Source organism: Lissotriton vulgaris, chromosome 2_1, assembly GCF_964263255.1.
Source record: "Lissotriton vulgaris chromosome 2_1, aLisVul1.2, whole genome shotgun sequence".
Lineage (NCBI taxonomy): Eukaryota > Metazoa > Chordata > Amphibia > Caudata > Salamandridae > Lissotriton > Lissotriton vulgaris.
Genome location: NC_141687.1, coordinates 1,282,879,367 through 1,282,897,003, shown reverse-complemented (window position 1 = coordinate 1,282,897,003; position 17,637 = coordinate 1,282,879,367).

The window sequence follows — 17,637 nt, the reverse complement described above, 5'->3', positions numbered from 1 at the left end:
TTTTATCTCTCAGCCTCACACTCCTTTTTCACATCCCAAAATTACCCTCTTTACCTCACCACTCCGGTCCTCCTCACCTCTAGCAGTAGTCGAGTCACTCTCTGCCTCACTTGCCCCCCAGGTCTTTATATAGGTACCCTACTCTTAACATTTTGCACCTCACTCTGCATAATTCAGCTTGTACACCCATGTAAGGTTGTCTCACTTTCTTTGCATCTCCAAAGGAAATACCTTGTGTGAGAGGGAGGAAGGACCTGTGGAGGTAACATGGTTGCGTTTCTCTGCCAAGTCAAACAAAATTCAGCTTGGGCTTCTCAAGTCTGAGGTGCCTCAATGGTAAAGTGGTTGCTATTCCCATTTAATTCAAGTGCCCCAGAGACTAAGCATTACATTAGTTCATTTTCTGGCATAGAAGGAAAATATGGGGGCAACCAGATGTATAAAATAGCAAAAACACTGCACATATATGGTGGCTTCCCTAGAGCACAATATTGACATAGATGAATGAAAGTCTCAATGCAAGATGGTGACCGTCCTATTTATCAAAGTGTCTGAGCGGTTTGTTCACAGGATAAGGAAAATGCTACTTACCAGTATGCATCTGTTCTTGGCAGGTAGAGCTGCAGAGTTGCACACTATGCATAGATTGCCACCTAGTGTTGGGCCCGGATGTTTGCAGTTTGTTTTGTAGAAAAGTCTTTGGAAGTCACGGGATAGGTGACTCCTCCTTTGGATGATACTGCGCATGGTCATCGGCTCCATCCCCAGATTGTTTTTCGCCATTAGGGAAGTGATGGAGCTGTATAAGAGACAGTGATGTCCATGTGATATGTATCTAATTAAGATAATACTAGAACAGATAAAGGTAGCCGGGGAGGCGGGTGGGCGTGTGCAACTCTGCAGCTCTACATGCCAAGAACTGATGCATACTGGTAAGTAGCATTTTCCGTTCGAGGCATATGAGCAGCAGATTGCACACGATGCATAGATTACATAGCAGTTCCCACACCTAGCGGCGACCACCCGTATCTGTTGCAGTGGTTTGAAACAGAGTTTTTAGTACAGCCTGGCCCACAGTGGCTTGTTGTTTAGTTTGCACATCTACACAGTAATGCTTTGTGAATGTGTGCGGTGTAGACCATGTGGCTGCTTTGCAAAAGTCATCTAGGGGAATGTTCCCTAAGAATGACATTGAAGCCCCTATTTTCCTGGTAGAATGGGCTTTTGGTGGGATTGTTATTGTGCGTTTAGCTTTTTGATAACATATTTGTATACATTTAACAATCCACCTAGCGATCCCCGACTTTGAAATGGGATTGCCTTTATGTGGCGGTGAGAAAGACACAAAAAGTTGTTTTGTCTTACGAAAGGTTTGTGTTCTTTCAATGTAGTACAGTAATGCTCTCTTGACATCTAAAGTGTGTAGAGCTCTTTCTGCGACTGTTTGAGGCTGCGAGAAAAACACGGGCAGCTCTACAGATTGATTTAGATGAAAAGGGGAAATGACTTTTGGAAGGAATTTTGGATTAGTACGAAGAACCACTTTGTTATGATGCATTTGAAGAAAGGGTTCCTGAATGGTAAATGCTTGTAGTTCACTAACCCTTCTGAGAGACATAATGGCTACTAGGAAAGCTACTTTCCAGGTTAGAAATAGCAATTCGCATTTATGTAATGGTTCGAAGGGAGGTCCCATTAACCTTGTGAGAACGAAAAATTTAGATTCCACACTGGTGCGGGTGGTGTTCTGGGAGGAATTATTCTTTTGAGTCCTTCCATGAATGCTTTAAAAGCTGGCACTCTAAAAAGAGATAGATGTTGTCTATTTTGCAAGTATGCTGCAATAGCTGCAAGGTGTAACCTGATAGACGTGTAGGCTAAGTTACACTTTTAAAGGTGCAATAAATATCCAATGATGTGTTGAACAGACACATCTAAGGGATTAATTTGGTTGTTTTGGCAGTATATGACAAACCTTTTCCACTTAGCAGCGTAACATGCTAGCTTCTTTGATAACGTTCATACATTCTGGGGGAAGGTTGAGGTAACCAAACTCTATGACCTCAGGAGCCAGATCGCTAGGTTGAGCTGAGCTGGGTCCGGGTGCCTGATCTCTCCATGGTTCTGCTTTAATAGGCGTGGAGATGGGTTTAGTTTTTGGTGTGGTCCTACAGACATTTGCAACAGCGTGGTGTACCACGGTTGTCTGGCCCAAGTTGGAGCGATCAGGATGAGCGTTAGGGAATGTTGTTGTAGTTTGCGCACCACTAATGGAAGTAGTGGGAGAGGAGGAAAAGCGTACGCAAAAGGTTTTGACCAGTTCATCCATATCGCATTCCCTTTGGACAATGGGTGTGGGTATCTGGTGGCAAAGTTTGGGCATTTTGTGTTTTCGTGGGTGGCAAAGAGGTCTATTTGAGGTTGCCCCCACATTTGAAAGAACGGATGAAGAACTTGTGGATGAAGTTCCCATTCGTGGATTTGCTGAGTTTGTCGACTTAGCAGATCTGCAATAGTGTTTTGTACTCCTGTGACGGGTTGGGCTAATAGGAAGATCTTTAGTGGTATAGCCCATCTCGATTTCTGTTTGTGCTAACTGAGAGCGCTGCAGAGAGAGTCCCTCCTTTTTTGTTTATGTAGTACATAGCTGTCATATTGTCTTTGCCGACTAGGACAGCTTTGCCTGACACTTGAGTTTGAAAAGCTTTTAAGGCTAGAAACACAGCTAGTAACTCTAGGTGGTTGATGTGGAGTAGCTTTTGTTGGGGTGTCCACCTGCCTTGTGTGGTGTGATGCAGGAGGTGAGCTCCCCAGCCCGAGAACGATGCGTCCGCTGTTAAGACTACTTGAGGAACTGGCTCTAGAAACGGGCCCCACTTTGGAAAGATTTTTGGTGGTCCACCATTGCAGAGAACGATGAGTCCGACCGTCTACCAACACTAGATCTGTTAGTTGACCTTGAGCCTGGTTCCATTGGCGTGCTAGCCACTCTTGAAGTGGAAGCATTTGCAATCTTGCGTGAGGAACTACGAATATGCAAGATGCCATCATTCCTATGAGCTGCATGAACACTTGAGCTGGTAGTGAGTGTTGCGGCTTGAATTTTGTTAGAAGAGATGGTACACTTGTTATCCTTGCTGGAGAGGGCTACGCTAGTGTTAACTGGGTGTTTATTGTAGTGCCGAGATACTGTTGTATATGTGAGGGTTGTAGATGCGACTTGGTGTGATTTACTGTGAATCCCAAGTCGTGAAGCAGTTAAAGGGTAGCGTGAGTGTGTTGTACACACTGGTGGTATGAGCTGGCTTTTATGAGCCAGTCGTCCAGATATGCAAAGACATGAATTTGCTGTCTTCTTAAGTGTGCTGCTACCACTGCTAGGCATTTGGTAAACACCCTTGGCGCTGTTGTGACTCCGAATGGGAGCACTTTGAACTGGTAGTGCTGCCCGTCTAGCACAAATCTGAGATTTTCTGTGCGCTGCGTGGATGGGAATATGGAAGTAGGAGTCCTTGAGATCTAGAGTGGCAAGGAAGTCGTTTAGTACCAGTAGTGGAAGGACATGTTGAAGTGTGACCATATGGAAATGGTCCGACTGAATGTAAATGTTTAGAGGTCTGAGGTCTAGGATGGGTCTTAGAGATCCGTCCTTTTTTGGTATTAGGAAATACAGTGAGTATACTCCTTTGCTTTTCTGGTGCTCTGGAACTATTTCTATTGCATTTTTCTGCAAGAGGGATATTACCTCTTGTCTGAGCAATGTTAAATGTTCCTATGACATTGGACGCTGCTTGGGTGATATGTTTGGGGGGGTAGATTGTAGTTCCAGACAGTAACCTGATTGAATAATTTGTAACACCCACCTGTCTGATGTGATGTGATGTTTTCCCAGGCTGGCAGGTACTGTTGGAGTCTTCCCCCGACAGGAGTGGAGTGGGGCGGGGGAAGGGGAAGGGGAAGGGAGTCATTGGGCAGGGGTGGAGGCAGAGCGGGAATTGTTTTTTTTACCTCTGCCCTTGTTATTGTTACTCCTGTGCCCACCCCTTTGGTAGCCCTTGCTGTAAGTGGATTGTGTGGGGGCTTTGTGTGAGGCAGAGGTTGTGTCTGAGGAATATCCTCTGGTGGCACCACTATAGGATGAGCGACAAAATGAACGTCTGGGAGCCTGGGACTGCAGGGCTCCCATAGATTTGGCGGTGTCTGTATCTTTATTCGTTTTTACAAGAGATACATCCACATTGGGCCCAAATAGGTGTTGCTCATCAAAAGGTTTAGTGCGTTGGAAACTACAAGTGAGTCTAGTGGTACTGGCCCCTTAATGTATGCTGGGTCTGAAGGGCGGCTTTATATTTCTATTAATGATTCTAGTTCTGACTGGATCTTTAAAGACTTCAGAAGCGTGTTTAATTACTCCTTTGAGCATTGGTAAGATGGATGCAGACCTTTGTGCGTTATCAAAGGTATCCATCAGGAAGTCTTCGTCTACAGGGTCTGTATATATGTCTACCCCGTGATAATGTGCAGCCCTGTGTATTAGTTCGTTAAACCCTATTGTGTCTTCAGGTGGGGAAGGCCGTGAGGGGTATAAGTCATCCTGAGGGACATTTGGGACATCTGGAGTGGTGTAATCATCACATGGGTCAGGTGATCCTGTAGATGTGTCTGGATCAGGCATGTTACCCCCCATATCATCAGAACTATCATCTCTATGAGAGGATGCAGGGGAATGCTGTGGTATGGGAGAGTGTGGTGATGGCATAGGTGGAGGAGAAGGGGAAGGCGGTCTTAAAGGCAAGGTAGCCATGTCCTTCTTCTTTGCGTGCAGAGCTGGTTTGTCCAGTGGTCGCTTCTTTGAGGCCCAAAATCAACTGTCCAGTAATTGGGTCCCTAGCCAGAGTCTTTTGGGCAGGATCTGGAGAATGTAAGTCCTCTGCCGGAGGCCGATCTTTTGGTGCTGTGGAAGGTTTCGGCACCGAAGCGGCTTGCTTTGGTTTTTTGACAATGTCCTTTGTTTGGGAAGCAGGAGTCTTTCTAGGCTCCAAATGTTTTTTCGGCCCTGAATGTTTTTTCGGTTCCGAAGGTTTTTTTGGGTCGGGTGTTGTTTTCGGATCCGGTTGTTTCTTTGGATCCGATGCTTTTTTCGGTTCCGGCGTTTGTTTGGAATCCGAAGCTTTGCTTGGTTCCGACCTGGGTTTCGGTGTGAAAGGAGTTGTGGGTTTCGGCGCCGATGGTTTGGACGTTGGCGTAGCTGGTGTCGATGTCTCTTTTGGTGCCGGTAAGTTGGCGCCGGCACCATGCGAAGGCTGACTTGAGCCCGAGTCGCCTGAAGGCTTAATTAGCTTATTTGCCGGGCCCGAAGCGGGGCAGGAGAAGCGGAGTGTCGGTGTGCACCCGAGCCCGAGGGCGAGGGTGTAACCTGGGCCTTCTTTGGGTGTGTCGAGGAAGGGTCGGGGTCGACGGTCTTACTTACGACCCGTTGCGCTGGAGTGATGTACTCGACATCCGAATCTTCTCCATGTTCGGAACGACTGTCGACGTCTTGTTGTTCTGGGACGTTGACGCCTTCCTCAAAGATGTTGTCCGGAATGGAGGTTGAAGATCGAGCCATTGTTCTTCTCGCTCTTCGGTCCCGGATAGTCTTTTTGGAGCGGAAAGAGGCAAAAGCTGAGCAGTCCCTTGCCTCGTGCTCCGGATAAAGGCAGAGGTTACACACCTCGTGAAGGTCGGTGTGGGGAAACTTCGACCCACATTGAGGACACTTTTTGAATGGCGTCCTTTCCATGAGCTGGAGTTGAGGCCTAGTTAGGCCCGAAGGCCGTCGACGACGACCGAATCGAAGTAGTCGACGTTGAAGAATAGCGTCGAGTGGAGAAGCGTTCGAAACTTATTTTCTGAAAGTTGATGAGGATTGCGTGCTGAAGTAATTCGGTTTCAACACGGAGCGCTGGAAATACATCCGAGCCCGGTGGCAGAAAAAACTATCTGGGGATGGAGCCGATGACCATGCACAGTATCATCCAAAGGAGGAGTCACTATCCTGTGACTTCCAAAGACTTTTCTACAAAACAAACTGCAAACATCCTTGCCCAACACTAGGTGGCAATCTATGCATAGTGTGCAATCTGCAGCTCATATGCCTCGAACATACATCTATGGGCTTCTGCATATCAGCTGTGAGTGGTGGTCTTTCCGGGCACCTAATCCTGCCAGAGGCGACCTCACCACGGGAGCCAGCTCCATCAAAAGTGGCAATATAGTTCATAGACAAGCTACCATGGCATAGAGGATTATCTTGTGGATGCAGCTGCATAGCAAACTTAATTCATAACACCAACACACTCATGGGTATGATTCACTTTAGTTACACGCATAGCATCGTCACTTGCAAGAGCGCCATTTTTGTGAACAGAGCTTCAGGCTCTTTAACTATCCCCCACACTACCTCCTTGACTCAAGCATTGGGTCTCTCTGCTTTGCTACCACGAGGATCAAGTGCTAACAGGGTGTCCTTGATGTTCAGTTTTGGGTACAGTAGCATGTCAGACCCCAGAAAATCAGTGGTAAAATGCCTCAATTGACACAATTGGTGCACAGTATACCTGTGCAACCCAATCCCAACAGTGACCCAGACACGAATGCCATAGGCTCGCAACATGAACGTAACCAAGTGGCGATATGAGCTATAAACCATTTAGTGGTCCAAAGAACCTAAAAACTACTGTTACTTTTATAGATGTTCTCTTGCCACTTGTATGTAATTTACTCAAGTGCAAGATGTTCTTCATTCTTAACTGTCACCAGGAGTACGTCTGGTGCACTGCACCTTAGTCGTTTTTTTTACACCGTGGATTAATTCCTATACCTTTATTTGTCAAGGTTTCAATATAATTGTCAAAATACAGTTTGCCTGGTTTGATTTCTTTTTTCGGATTATATCACATACACCAATTTTGTTTAGCCTGTGTTCTGCATTCTGCAAACATAAAGAAATCTACTTTAATCTTGAAGATGTACAAGAATAATACAAAACAAATGTGAAAAATGTCCAGATCAACTGCTGTTGAATCATTCAGGGTCTGGGTCCAGGTCCACCTCTGACAAAGAGGCCAGCCTTCGTTTCTTTGGTTGCAACTGTTCGGAATAGGGCGAAGGGTGAATAGGCAATATTAGCATGCTATTGACATATTTGAGGACATGGATTATGAAAGATGAATGTCTGCCTCCCTGTGTGTGTCTATCTGCAACTATGTACCCTACTGCTCAGCCAAATCTCTGTCTTTTCTGACAGTGCAAATTTGGAGCACATAGAAAGGAAGGAAAGAAAGAACAAGGGCCACATTTAGTAAAGTCTTGCACCACGCAGGGCAACAAGCAAAGCATGAAAGGGAAAGAGCAGAAATTCATATTTACATAGATATGGGGCATTTCTGTTCTCTCCTTGCACTGGTGCACTGTGTGCAGCCTAGCGCCAAAGCAGGCACCCTTACACCATAGGGCACGATTGTTTTTGTGCAGGAAAGTGTTCCTTCCCAAACAAAAACAATCCTTAGAGGTATCTATTTCTATGTGTGCTGAAGAATGCAGCCCACATGGAAAGACTAAATAACAAGGAGAGTTAAACATATTTCTCCTCGTTACGCCTCATGTTTGAAGTAGTAGCATCTTGAATGCCCATGCTTCACCTATGGAACACCTCCCAATTTGAAATGTAATGTAATACAGCGCAAACCACTGCCTTGCGTTACATTTCCTTACAAAGCCACACAATTTGGCCTTGCGTGGTTTTGTAAACATTACTGAAGATTTTGCCTTGTCCTTTCGTCACCTGTCATGATGTCAGGACAATGCAAAGGCTTCATAAATATAGGCCCAAGTTTGAAAGAGGCTAAAGACAGTATTATGTACTGAAGCTGGCTTGACGGTCTAGATTTACTGTCCTTCGCGTAAGGGAGCGCTGCATGAAAAATTGCATCGCAGAAAAAAGCACAGCGCCAGATTTAGTAAAATTTGCCTGCCGAATATGTAATTGGCTGAGTTTACATGAAATCTGGCTGATCTGACTCAGTCAGAAACTTGTGTAAAGGAGACTCCGCACTGTCTAGCCTAGGATTTGAACTGGAGCGAAGTCTTCAGTAAAAATTCCTATGTGTAGACATCAGCACAGCAGTCAGATATGCAAGACGGGTGCTGCAGTGTAAAGCACTGGTTGCATGTAAGTATGTCAGGGGATCTACCGCTCTTCCTCTTGTTTGTGCCTGCTTTTCTTTGCCATTAGGAGTTGGGGCAAAGCCAGATCATTTGGTTTTAATAAATCTGGCTTTGCAATAAAACCTAAGGTTTTTGCACTTGCACGCCCCCACCATGGCCTACTTCCATACATTAGCATGGGGATGGCACTAAGGGGTTTGGGTGTTGTGAGAGTCAACTTCAGTGCAAAAGAACAAGTTACTTACCTTCGGTAACGCTTTTTCTGGTAGATACAGTATCTGCCTGTGGATTCCTCACCTTGTGGATATCCCCCTGCGTCAGCAACGTTCGGAAAATTATTTTGTAGCACGCCGGCGTGGACGACGTCATAGGAGCACTGCATCGCGCGCAACTCCGTCTGACGTCACCGACTCCTTATTAGGCCTACGCCGGCGTGATGACGTCAGTTCCGCCCTTTTTTCCATGCCTTCGAGGCACCCGGACGGATCAATGACAGTAGATATATACATATACAGTGTACATAGTACATACAGTTCAAAAATCCACATAGTGCGTAGCTAAGGTATGAAAAACCCAATATAAATAAAATATAAATATACATAAACTCAGGTATAGCAGAGTGGACAACGGGGAGGCGGGTGGGTCAGTGAGGAATCCACAGGCAGATACTGTATCTACCAAAAAAAGCGTTACCGAAGATAAGTAACTTGCTCTTCTGATAGATACATCTGCCAGTGGATTCCTCACCTTGTGAATAGAGTCCCACAGCAGTCACCACTCCCAGAGGAGGGTGTCCACTCTCTTATACCAGAAAATCTTGGAGGACAGAGCGCGCAAGGTGGCCGTCCCTCCTCACCTTGGTATCAAAGCAGTAATGCTTCGCGAAAGTGTGGAGGGAGGCCCAAGTTGCAGATCTACAAATATCCTCAACAGGTACACCTCTAGATAAAGCAGATGTAGCAGACTTTTCTCTAGTAGCTCTTATACCCTCAGGAGTGTCCCTACCCACTAGAGAGTAGCAGATCTCGATGCATAATATTATCCATCTTGAAAGTGTGCGCTTGTGCACAGCTCTTCCTTTTCTGCAGCCAGCAAATCTAACAAACAGCTGGTCATCCAACCTGAGCTCCCTTGTCCTGTCCAGGTAGAAACTCACGCCCTTTTAGGGTCCAAGTGGTGAAGCCTCTCCTCCTCCTTGGAAGGGTGAGGGGGAGGATAGAAGGTAGGAAGGGTAATGGACTGCCCCAGATGGAAAGGAGTTACCACCTTAGACAGAAAAGCAGCCCTGGTCCTAAGAACCATTCGTTCAGCATGAATGGTCAAGAATGGGGGCTTTGAACTAAGAGCTTGAAGCTCACTTACCCTCCTTGCCGAGGTAATTGCAATTAGAAAAATAGTCTTGAAAGACAAAAGTCTCAAGGGACACATGTGTAAAGGTTCGAAAGGCAAACCCATCAGGAACGTAAGAACCAGATTCAAGTCCCATTGAGGAACAATAAAAGGTGTAGGAGGAAATTTATTGGAAAGGCCCTTAATAAATCGTAAAACAATAGGAGATTTAAACATTGAGGGTTGGTCCGGCAAACAAAGGAAGGCCGATTGATAACCTTTGATAGTTGCCACCGCAAAACCCTGCTGGGCCAAGGAAAGTGCAAATTGAAGTATATTGGTCAAACGACCCCTTAAAGGGTCAATGGACTTCTCCCCACACCAAGAAACAAATTTAGACCACCTATAAGAATAGATGGACTTGGTGGAGACACGCCTGGCCGATAAGATGACATCCACCACATCGTGTGGGAGAGAAAAGGAATTCAGGTTGTCCTGTTCAATCTCCAGGCATGAAGGTGTAAGGTCAGGAGGTGGGGGTGTAGAACCTGCCCCTCCATCTGGGAGAGAAGATCTGCCCTGTGAGGGAGACGGAGCGAAGCGCACGAGGAGAGGTGGAGCAGATCTGTGTACCACACCCTTCTTGGCCAATCCGGGGCGATCAATATAACTTGGGCCCAGTCTTGGCGAATCTTCCTCAGTACTCGAGGAATCAAGGGTATGGGAGGAAACGCGTAAAGGAGTTGTGAGTCTCAACTCAACTGAAACGCATCCCCCAGTGCTCCCTTCATCGGATACTGGAGGCTACAGAATGACTGTCAGGGAGCGTTCTCGTGAGTGGCAAACAGGTCCACCTGAGGAGTTCCCCATGTCCGAAAGACATAATGAACTACCTCTGGATGGAGCCTCCACTCGTGGTCGGCAGAGAACTGCCGACTGAGACTGTCCGCACGTACGTTCAGAACCCCGGCCAGATGATTGCCATCAGACAGATCTGATGGTCCTGAACCCAGGACCAGAGACGCAGAGCCTCTCTGCAGAGACACTGCGACCCCACTTCTCCATGCTTGTTGATATACCACATCGCGGTCGTGTTGTCTGTCAGGACTTGAACTGACTGACTGCGAAGGGAAGGGAGGAAGGCCTTGAGTGCTAAGCGTATGGCCCGCAACTCTAGAAGGTTGATGTGAAGCAACATTTCCTCTGGAGACCAAAGACCCTTGACCTCCAGATCTCCCACATGAGCACCCCACCCTAGAGTGGATGCATCCGTTATCACTGTGGCCACCAATGGAGGCAGATGAAAGGGCTTTCCTTGTGACAGATTGCCTTCCACGCTCCACCAAAACAGATCCGCTGCAGTTTCTCTGGAGATCCTCACTGACGCCCTGAGATCTCCGTTGTATTGATACCACTGCCTGTGGAGGCACCACTTGAGTACCCTCATGTGCCAGCGTGCATGGTTGACCAACAGAATGCAGGAAGCCATCAGACTGAGCAGACGAAGGACCTTCAGGACTGGAATGACCGCTCCATTGTGAAATAAAGGAATCATTCCCAGAATGTCGCGAATCCTTTGAGGAGGAGGGAATGCATGACATACAGTTGTGTCCAGTACCGCACCTATGAACAGGTTGCGCTGGGAGGGCACCAGGTGAGATTTGGGTACATTTATCGAAAAACCCAACCTGTGCAACAACTGAGTTGTTTCTTGCAGATGATGGAGCACTATCTCTAGAGATTCTGCTTTGATCAGCCAATTGTCCAGATAAGGGAATATAGGAATCCCTGATCTTCTGAGATGTGCAGCCACCACAGCCATCACCTTGGTAAGGACTCGAGGCGCAGTCGTAAGTCCAAACGGAAGGACCGCAAACTGGTAGTGTTGCGACCCCACCGTAAAACGGAGATACTTCCTGTGCGACTTCAGGATGGGGATGTGGAAATAAGCATCCTGTAAGTCGATCGACACCATCCAGTCTTCTTCCCTCAGCGCTTGAAGAACCTGCGCAAGAGTTAGCATCTTGAACTTCTCCTGTTTGAGAAAGAGGTTCAAAATCCTGAGGTCCAGGATTGGACGAAGTCTGCCATCCTTCTTGGGATCAGAAAATACCGGGAGTAGAACCCCTGACCCCTCTCCTGCTCCGGAACCACCTCTATTGCACCTTTTCTGAACAGTACCAGGACTTCTTCCTGCAAGAGCAACAGGTGGTACTCCAATCAAAAACCTTGGCAAGGAGGGTAATTGGGAGGGAACTCCCGAAAGGGAAGAGCATACCCATTCTCTAAGAGATTGAGAACCCAAAGATCTGATGTAACCGATTCCAAATCCCGTAGAAAATAAGTAAGCCGACCCCCTACAGGACCCGCATGATCCGGAATGGCGTATCTAGGACTGCTTGGCTGTTGTAGGTGGGGGTGGGTGTTAGAGGAGGTAGTAGAGGAGGAGGAGGCTTGACGTCAACGAGGACGACCCCTTTGTCTACCTCTATAGGACTTGTACAAAGGATTTTGCTGCTGCTGCTGCTGTTGGTTCTGCTCATTGGAACGAAAAGTAGATCTTCCAAAACCCCTGTACTTCTTAGCGAAAGAGCCTCTTGTCTGTAAGCACAAAGACCTTGCTGTCGCTCTGCTATCTTTAAACCTTTCCAAAGCGGCATCCGCTTTCTTGCCGAAAAGGCCAGTGCCATCAAAAGGTAAATCCATCAGAGCAGCCTGAACATCAGCTGAAAACTCGGAAGTCTTTAACCAAGCAGCTCTTCTAGTGGCGATTGAAGACCCCATGATCCTAGCCACCGAATCTGCAGTGTCCATGCCACTCTGTATAACCTGACTAGCTGCAGCCTGTGTGTCAGACACCACCTCACTAAAGTTCGTCCTATCCTCCTCAGAAAGCTTAGATGATAGCTGCTTAACTGTGTCCATCAAAGCATGAACATATCTGCCCAGCAGACAAGTGGCATTCGTCGATTTCAGGGCCATACTAGCTGACGAAAACGCCTTTTTAGCATTCTGATCCTGCTTTTTAGAATCCTTCTCTACAGGAACCTAGGGAAAATCACCTGCCGATCTCTTAGAGCAAGCAGCCTGAACAACCAAACTTTCCGGTAAAGGATGGGAGGACAAGAACTCAGGATCTCCAGGTGCCACTCTATAGCGTCTTGCAACTGATCTTGACACCGCAGGAGCAGTAAGAGGCCTATTCCAGACTTCCAATATAGGTTCAGTAAGAGCCTCAGTAAATGGAAGAGTTGGCTCAACCAAAGATGACGGAAAATGGAGTACCTCAGTAAGGATGTTGGACTTGTACTCCACAGGTGGTAAAGTTAGATTCAAAAGATCTGCAGCCTTCTTAATCACTACATGGTAGGAAACCACATCCCTAGAAGGAGCATCAGATACCGTAGGTAACCCCCATTCCGGTGAAAGCTCCAGACCACTTGCATCATGCAGATCTTCAAAGTAGTCATCTTGATCCTGAAGTTCACCTTCCTCTACCTCAGGCTCCTCATAATCCTTTTCCTCCATAAGGCGCTGAGCTCTACACCTCGACCATTCATACCGAACCGATGTAGCCGGATTCGGTAACGACTCCGACGGAGTCGGGACCGGCGTCCAATAAGGAGCTGGAACAGCCGGAGTATGGGAAGCTGGAACCGGTGTCGAATCTTTATTAAGATCCCGACGTCGCTCCGGAGCCGGCGAAGCCGTGAACGGAGTCGACTACCTCGATGGCGTCGAGCTATGCCAAGGTGGAATCGGCGTCGGCATAAATGGTAGAAAAGGCGCCGGAGCATAAGCTTGAGGCACACCCAGGTTAAATGATAATGGACCCGTGGGACCAGCCGGTGCACCAGAGGGGTACATTGCTCTCGCATAAACGCCATACATGGCGTTAAGAAAATGCGAAGGATCCTGACCTGGACCAGGAAACTGAGGGTACAAGCCCACTGGCTGCTCCTGAGGAACTGTGCTTCTTCCTCTTATGTTTCTTCTTCGAGGAACCCGAAGCATGACCCGAAGCCGACTCCGATCGGGACCTCGACCTCGATCTAGACCTCAACCTCGCCTTCGACCTCCAGCGTCTTGATCTTGACCTCGAAGTCCTCTTGGCATCCTTACCCTTTATCTTGGCATGAAGGTGTTTCGCCTCACGTTCTCGAAGAGCTTTCGGATTCATCTTTGAACAGGAACGACAGCCCTTGACGTGTGATCCGAGCCCAGACAACATAAGAAGTCACCATGAGGACTCCAGACAACATAAGCAGTCACCATGAGTCTGCCATCTTTCTTGGGATCAGAAAATACCGGGAGTAGCACCCCTGACCCCTCTCCTGCTCCGGAACCACCTCTATAATCGGTAATAGACATCATCCTGGCACATGAACCGCACTGCTTAAAGCCTGTCTTCTTCGATGACATCTCGACGGAAGACAGCAACTCCAACAGATACAAAGAAAAACACAATAGCAACAAAGTTACTATCTGTAACACAGAAGATCCCAAGAAACCGTTAGCGTCGACGACGCGAAAAAAAGGGAACTGACGTCATCACGCCGACGTAGGCCTAATAAGGAGTCTGTGACAGACGGAGTCGCGCGCGATGCCGTGCTCCTATGACGTCGTCCACGCCGGCGTGCTACAAAAGAATTTTCCGAACGTTGCTAACGCAGGGGGATATTTTACAAGGTGAGGAATCCACTGGCAGATGTATCTATCAGAATAGCTATTTCTTGTGAAAGCTGTCTGTGGATGCGGTTTGTGGTAGTTTGCAATGAACAAGGCTGAGCCTTAAAGTAACCTTGGCTCCAAATATCAAGTTTAAACTTTAAAGCATTCACCTTGGTTGGGCCACTGATATGTGGCACAGAATTTCTTGGTCAAACAAACTTAATATTTTGATCCAGCTTTCACCTCATTACTTCAGAAGTGGGATTAGACAAGAGAGTAGAACACATTTTTGGGTGTATATATGTATATAAAGATTTGAAAAAACATTTGACAATAACAATGGATTGTGATGGTCCAACATATACTTGTGGAAAATCTTACATGCTGCCTCAGTTGATTGGTCCTTTATCTCTCTGTACACATATGCTAAAGTAATGTCGACATAGAAAGAGAACGCTACATTTTCACATCCCTGGAAGCCGAGTGCTTGTACAGCTTCTGCCTCAGGGCATAGACCACCGACATCACAGACAATTTGTGGTTTTATGTCTCATGGTACAAATGGAAGAGACCACCTAATCTGAATGTTGGAGCCGCCTTTCTACTAATCAAATTGAATGCCCCATTGGGTGACTGTGAAACTAACCACTTGCAATGTCATTTGGGCGAAATCTAGGACGTTCACTTTCTAATCGTCAATCCAAAGACTGAAGCAGAGCGTTAACCCCTATATTGTCATCAGGCACATTTGTGGTTACTTGGGTTATTGCCAAATGCTCGGAACTAAGTCCTAAATGCCAGTAAGTGCTCAGGAGACAATCAATCAAATATATTGTCTGAGCAGAGACGTGACTGATCTCCTGGTTGTTAAACCCACACCAAGAGTCAGTGGGCTAGCAGGAGGAAGCAGAGTATAGAGCCATCCCACTGCAACATATGTCAGGATAGTCCAGAGGCTAGGGCTCTGTGACTGCAAGACTGACATGTGGAAACAGGCATGTTTTGGTCGATTGCAAAGAGGCAGTCATCACGATCAGTCTGACATTTTGCAGCAAGAGAAACTCACATGGAACCACTAGTGCAAAACAATAAACCTTCAGTCATACAGAGCCCACCACTGCATTCTCCAGGCTGGCAGAACTCGGAGTAAACCCCTGCCACTTCTACAGAGGAACAGACTTGCTTTATTGCGATCAATCAAGGATGGATTCGAACCTCTGCCAGATGTGCTGCGATTCTTCGAGAGAGAGGGATGGGAGGTGGGAATGGACAGACAGAATCTCGGTACTACCAATGAAAGAAGTCTCTGTTCCCCCCTAGTGATTGGTTGTCACACCTGCATATAAAGGGACATTCTCTTGCCACTGTCGAGGTCCATGGCTCATGGACGGTTATACACAGAGGTTTTAATAAATTGGGGAGGAGGGGAATGTGAAAATTACCAATTCATCTTTGCGTCAGAGGCTGTGAAGTAGAAATAAAGCTGCTCTGCTGAAGCTCTTAACCATGTTCCATGGTCCGTGGGTGAAACGTTCATATCCATGTTATCAACAAAGGTATACTAGGCAGCTGCTTCCCTTTGCCAATGAGGGAGCTACCTGGGTGAGTTTACTCCATCATCACAGATGGACGAACTGAGGAAATGGAATGAAATGTTATTTATTTATTTATTTTGCATATTTATAGAGCGCTCTAATACCCGGAGGTGTCCTGGCGCTAGAAAGATAGACTGGTGTGACGGAGCGTGCTTACTGAGTGAAGAGCCATGTTTTTAGACCTCTTCTAAAGGCCATCAGATTCTGGGTCTGTCTGAGCGCAAGTGGAAGTTTATTCCAGGCCTCAGCCGCCCCAAGAGAAAAGCTCCTGCCTCCCCAGCGAGCTTTTTTAATTCTGGGGACCTTAACCAGAGCCAGTTGTCCTGACCTCAAAGTTCTTGCTGGTTTATGCCAGCAGAAAAGAGATTTCAAGTGCCTAGGTCATGGAGGGCCTTGAAGACCATGCATACTGCCTTGAAAGTGATTCTTTTACGAATCGGCAGCCAATGTAGCTTAACCAGCTCCTGAGATACCGAGGCAAATTTGGGTGTGTCAGTGATTAGGCGGGCGGCTGCATTTTGCAGAAGTTGGAGTTTATTCAGTATGCTCTGCTGGGCATTTAGCATCAGGCTGTTGCAATAGTCTAGGCGTGAGAGCACTAGACCAGTGACTATTGTTTTCCTGTGTTTCTTCTCAAGGTAGGGTAGAATTTTCCTGATGGTTTTGAGTATGAAGTGAAGGGAGGAGGAGAGGGCGCTCACCTGGGATTTAAAGGTCAGGGTGGTGTCCACCAGTATACCGAGATTTTTCACTTTGTCCACCGGTTCTGGGAGAGGTCCCATTTCGTCTGGCCACCATCTCGGGGACCAAAAGTTGTCTCTGTCACCAAAGAGCAGAACCTCGGTCTTTGAGGAATTCAGTTTAATGCAGCTTTGTGCCATCCAGCGGCCAACTTCAAGCATGCAGTTTCTGAATCTATCGGCGGTGTTTTCTGTGTTGCCGGGAAGGAGGGACACCACAATCTGTGTGTCGTCGGCGTAAGCCGTGAGTTGAAAGCCGAATGATCGAATCACCGGGGCGAGGGTGGACACATATACATTAAAAAGGGTTGGGCTTAACGAAGAACCCTGGGGGACTCCACAGGGAAGTACAAAGGGTTGAGATTCGTAGCTGCCCAACACCACTGTCTGGGATCTATCAGATAGGAAGGCTTGTAAGATTTTTAAAGCCTTACCCTGAATTCCACAGGCCCTCAACCGGTGTAGAATGGCACTGCTCTGTTCCTGCGCTGGAATGTTGGCTCCTACTATTTAAGAGCCTTTGAGGATCTTTCATCAAAAGGGCAAGCCTGCAAGCGCCATTTTGGCAAGATCTATTTGTCTCCATAGACAGCCAGCCTAGTTCAGTCACAGTCCATGCTGACTATTTTGGACATGTCGGACTCTGGCATCGATATGTAAGAAGATTCATAAGCGATTTTTAGTGGGAAGTGAGCTATAAGCATATGCCTGATGGCCGACAGTGAAAACATATTGTGTGCTGTTATGATGCAAAGACAAGGCCACCAACCGAAGTATGTCCTTTGCCAGGTATTCTTGTAATTCTCTACCTAACTATGGGGAAGAGAAGGCTCTCCAAGCACTTAATACTCTCAAAATGTCCCATTTTCCACACATAAGGCAAAAAGTGACAGACAACTCATAGTTCTTCATTTGCCAGGAATGCCGACGTATAACCAAGGCGTTTTCAAGCATCACATCGGAGATGGGCAGAGGCTAAAGACCCTGAAGAGAATGTCACCAAGTTGACTGGTATGTCCTGCACAGATGCCAAACATGTAGAATTCTATTGCCCCGCAACTGGTTACATTTAATGGAGGCTGTTCATGGCCTCA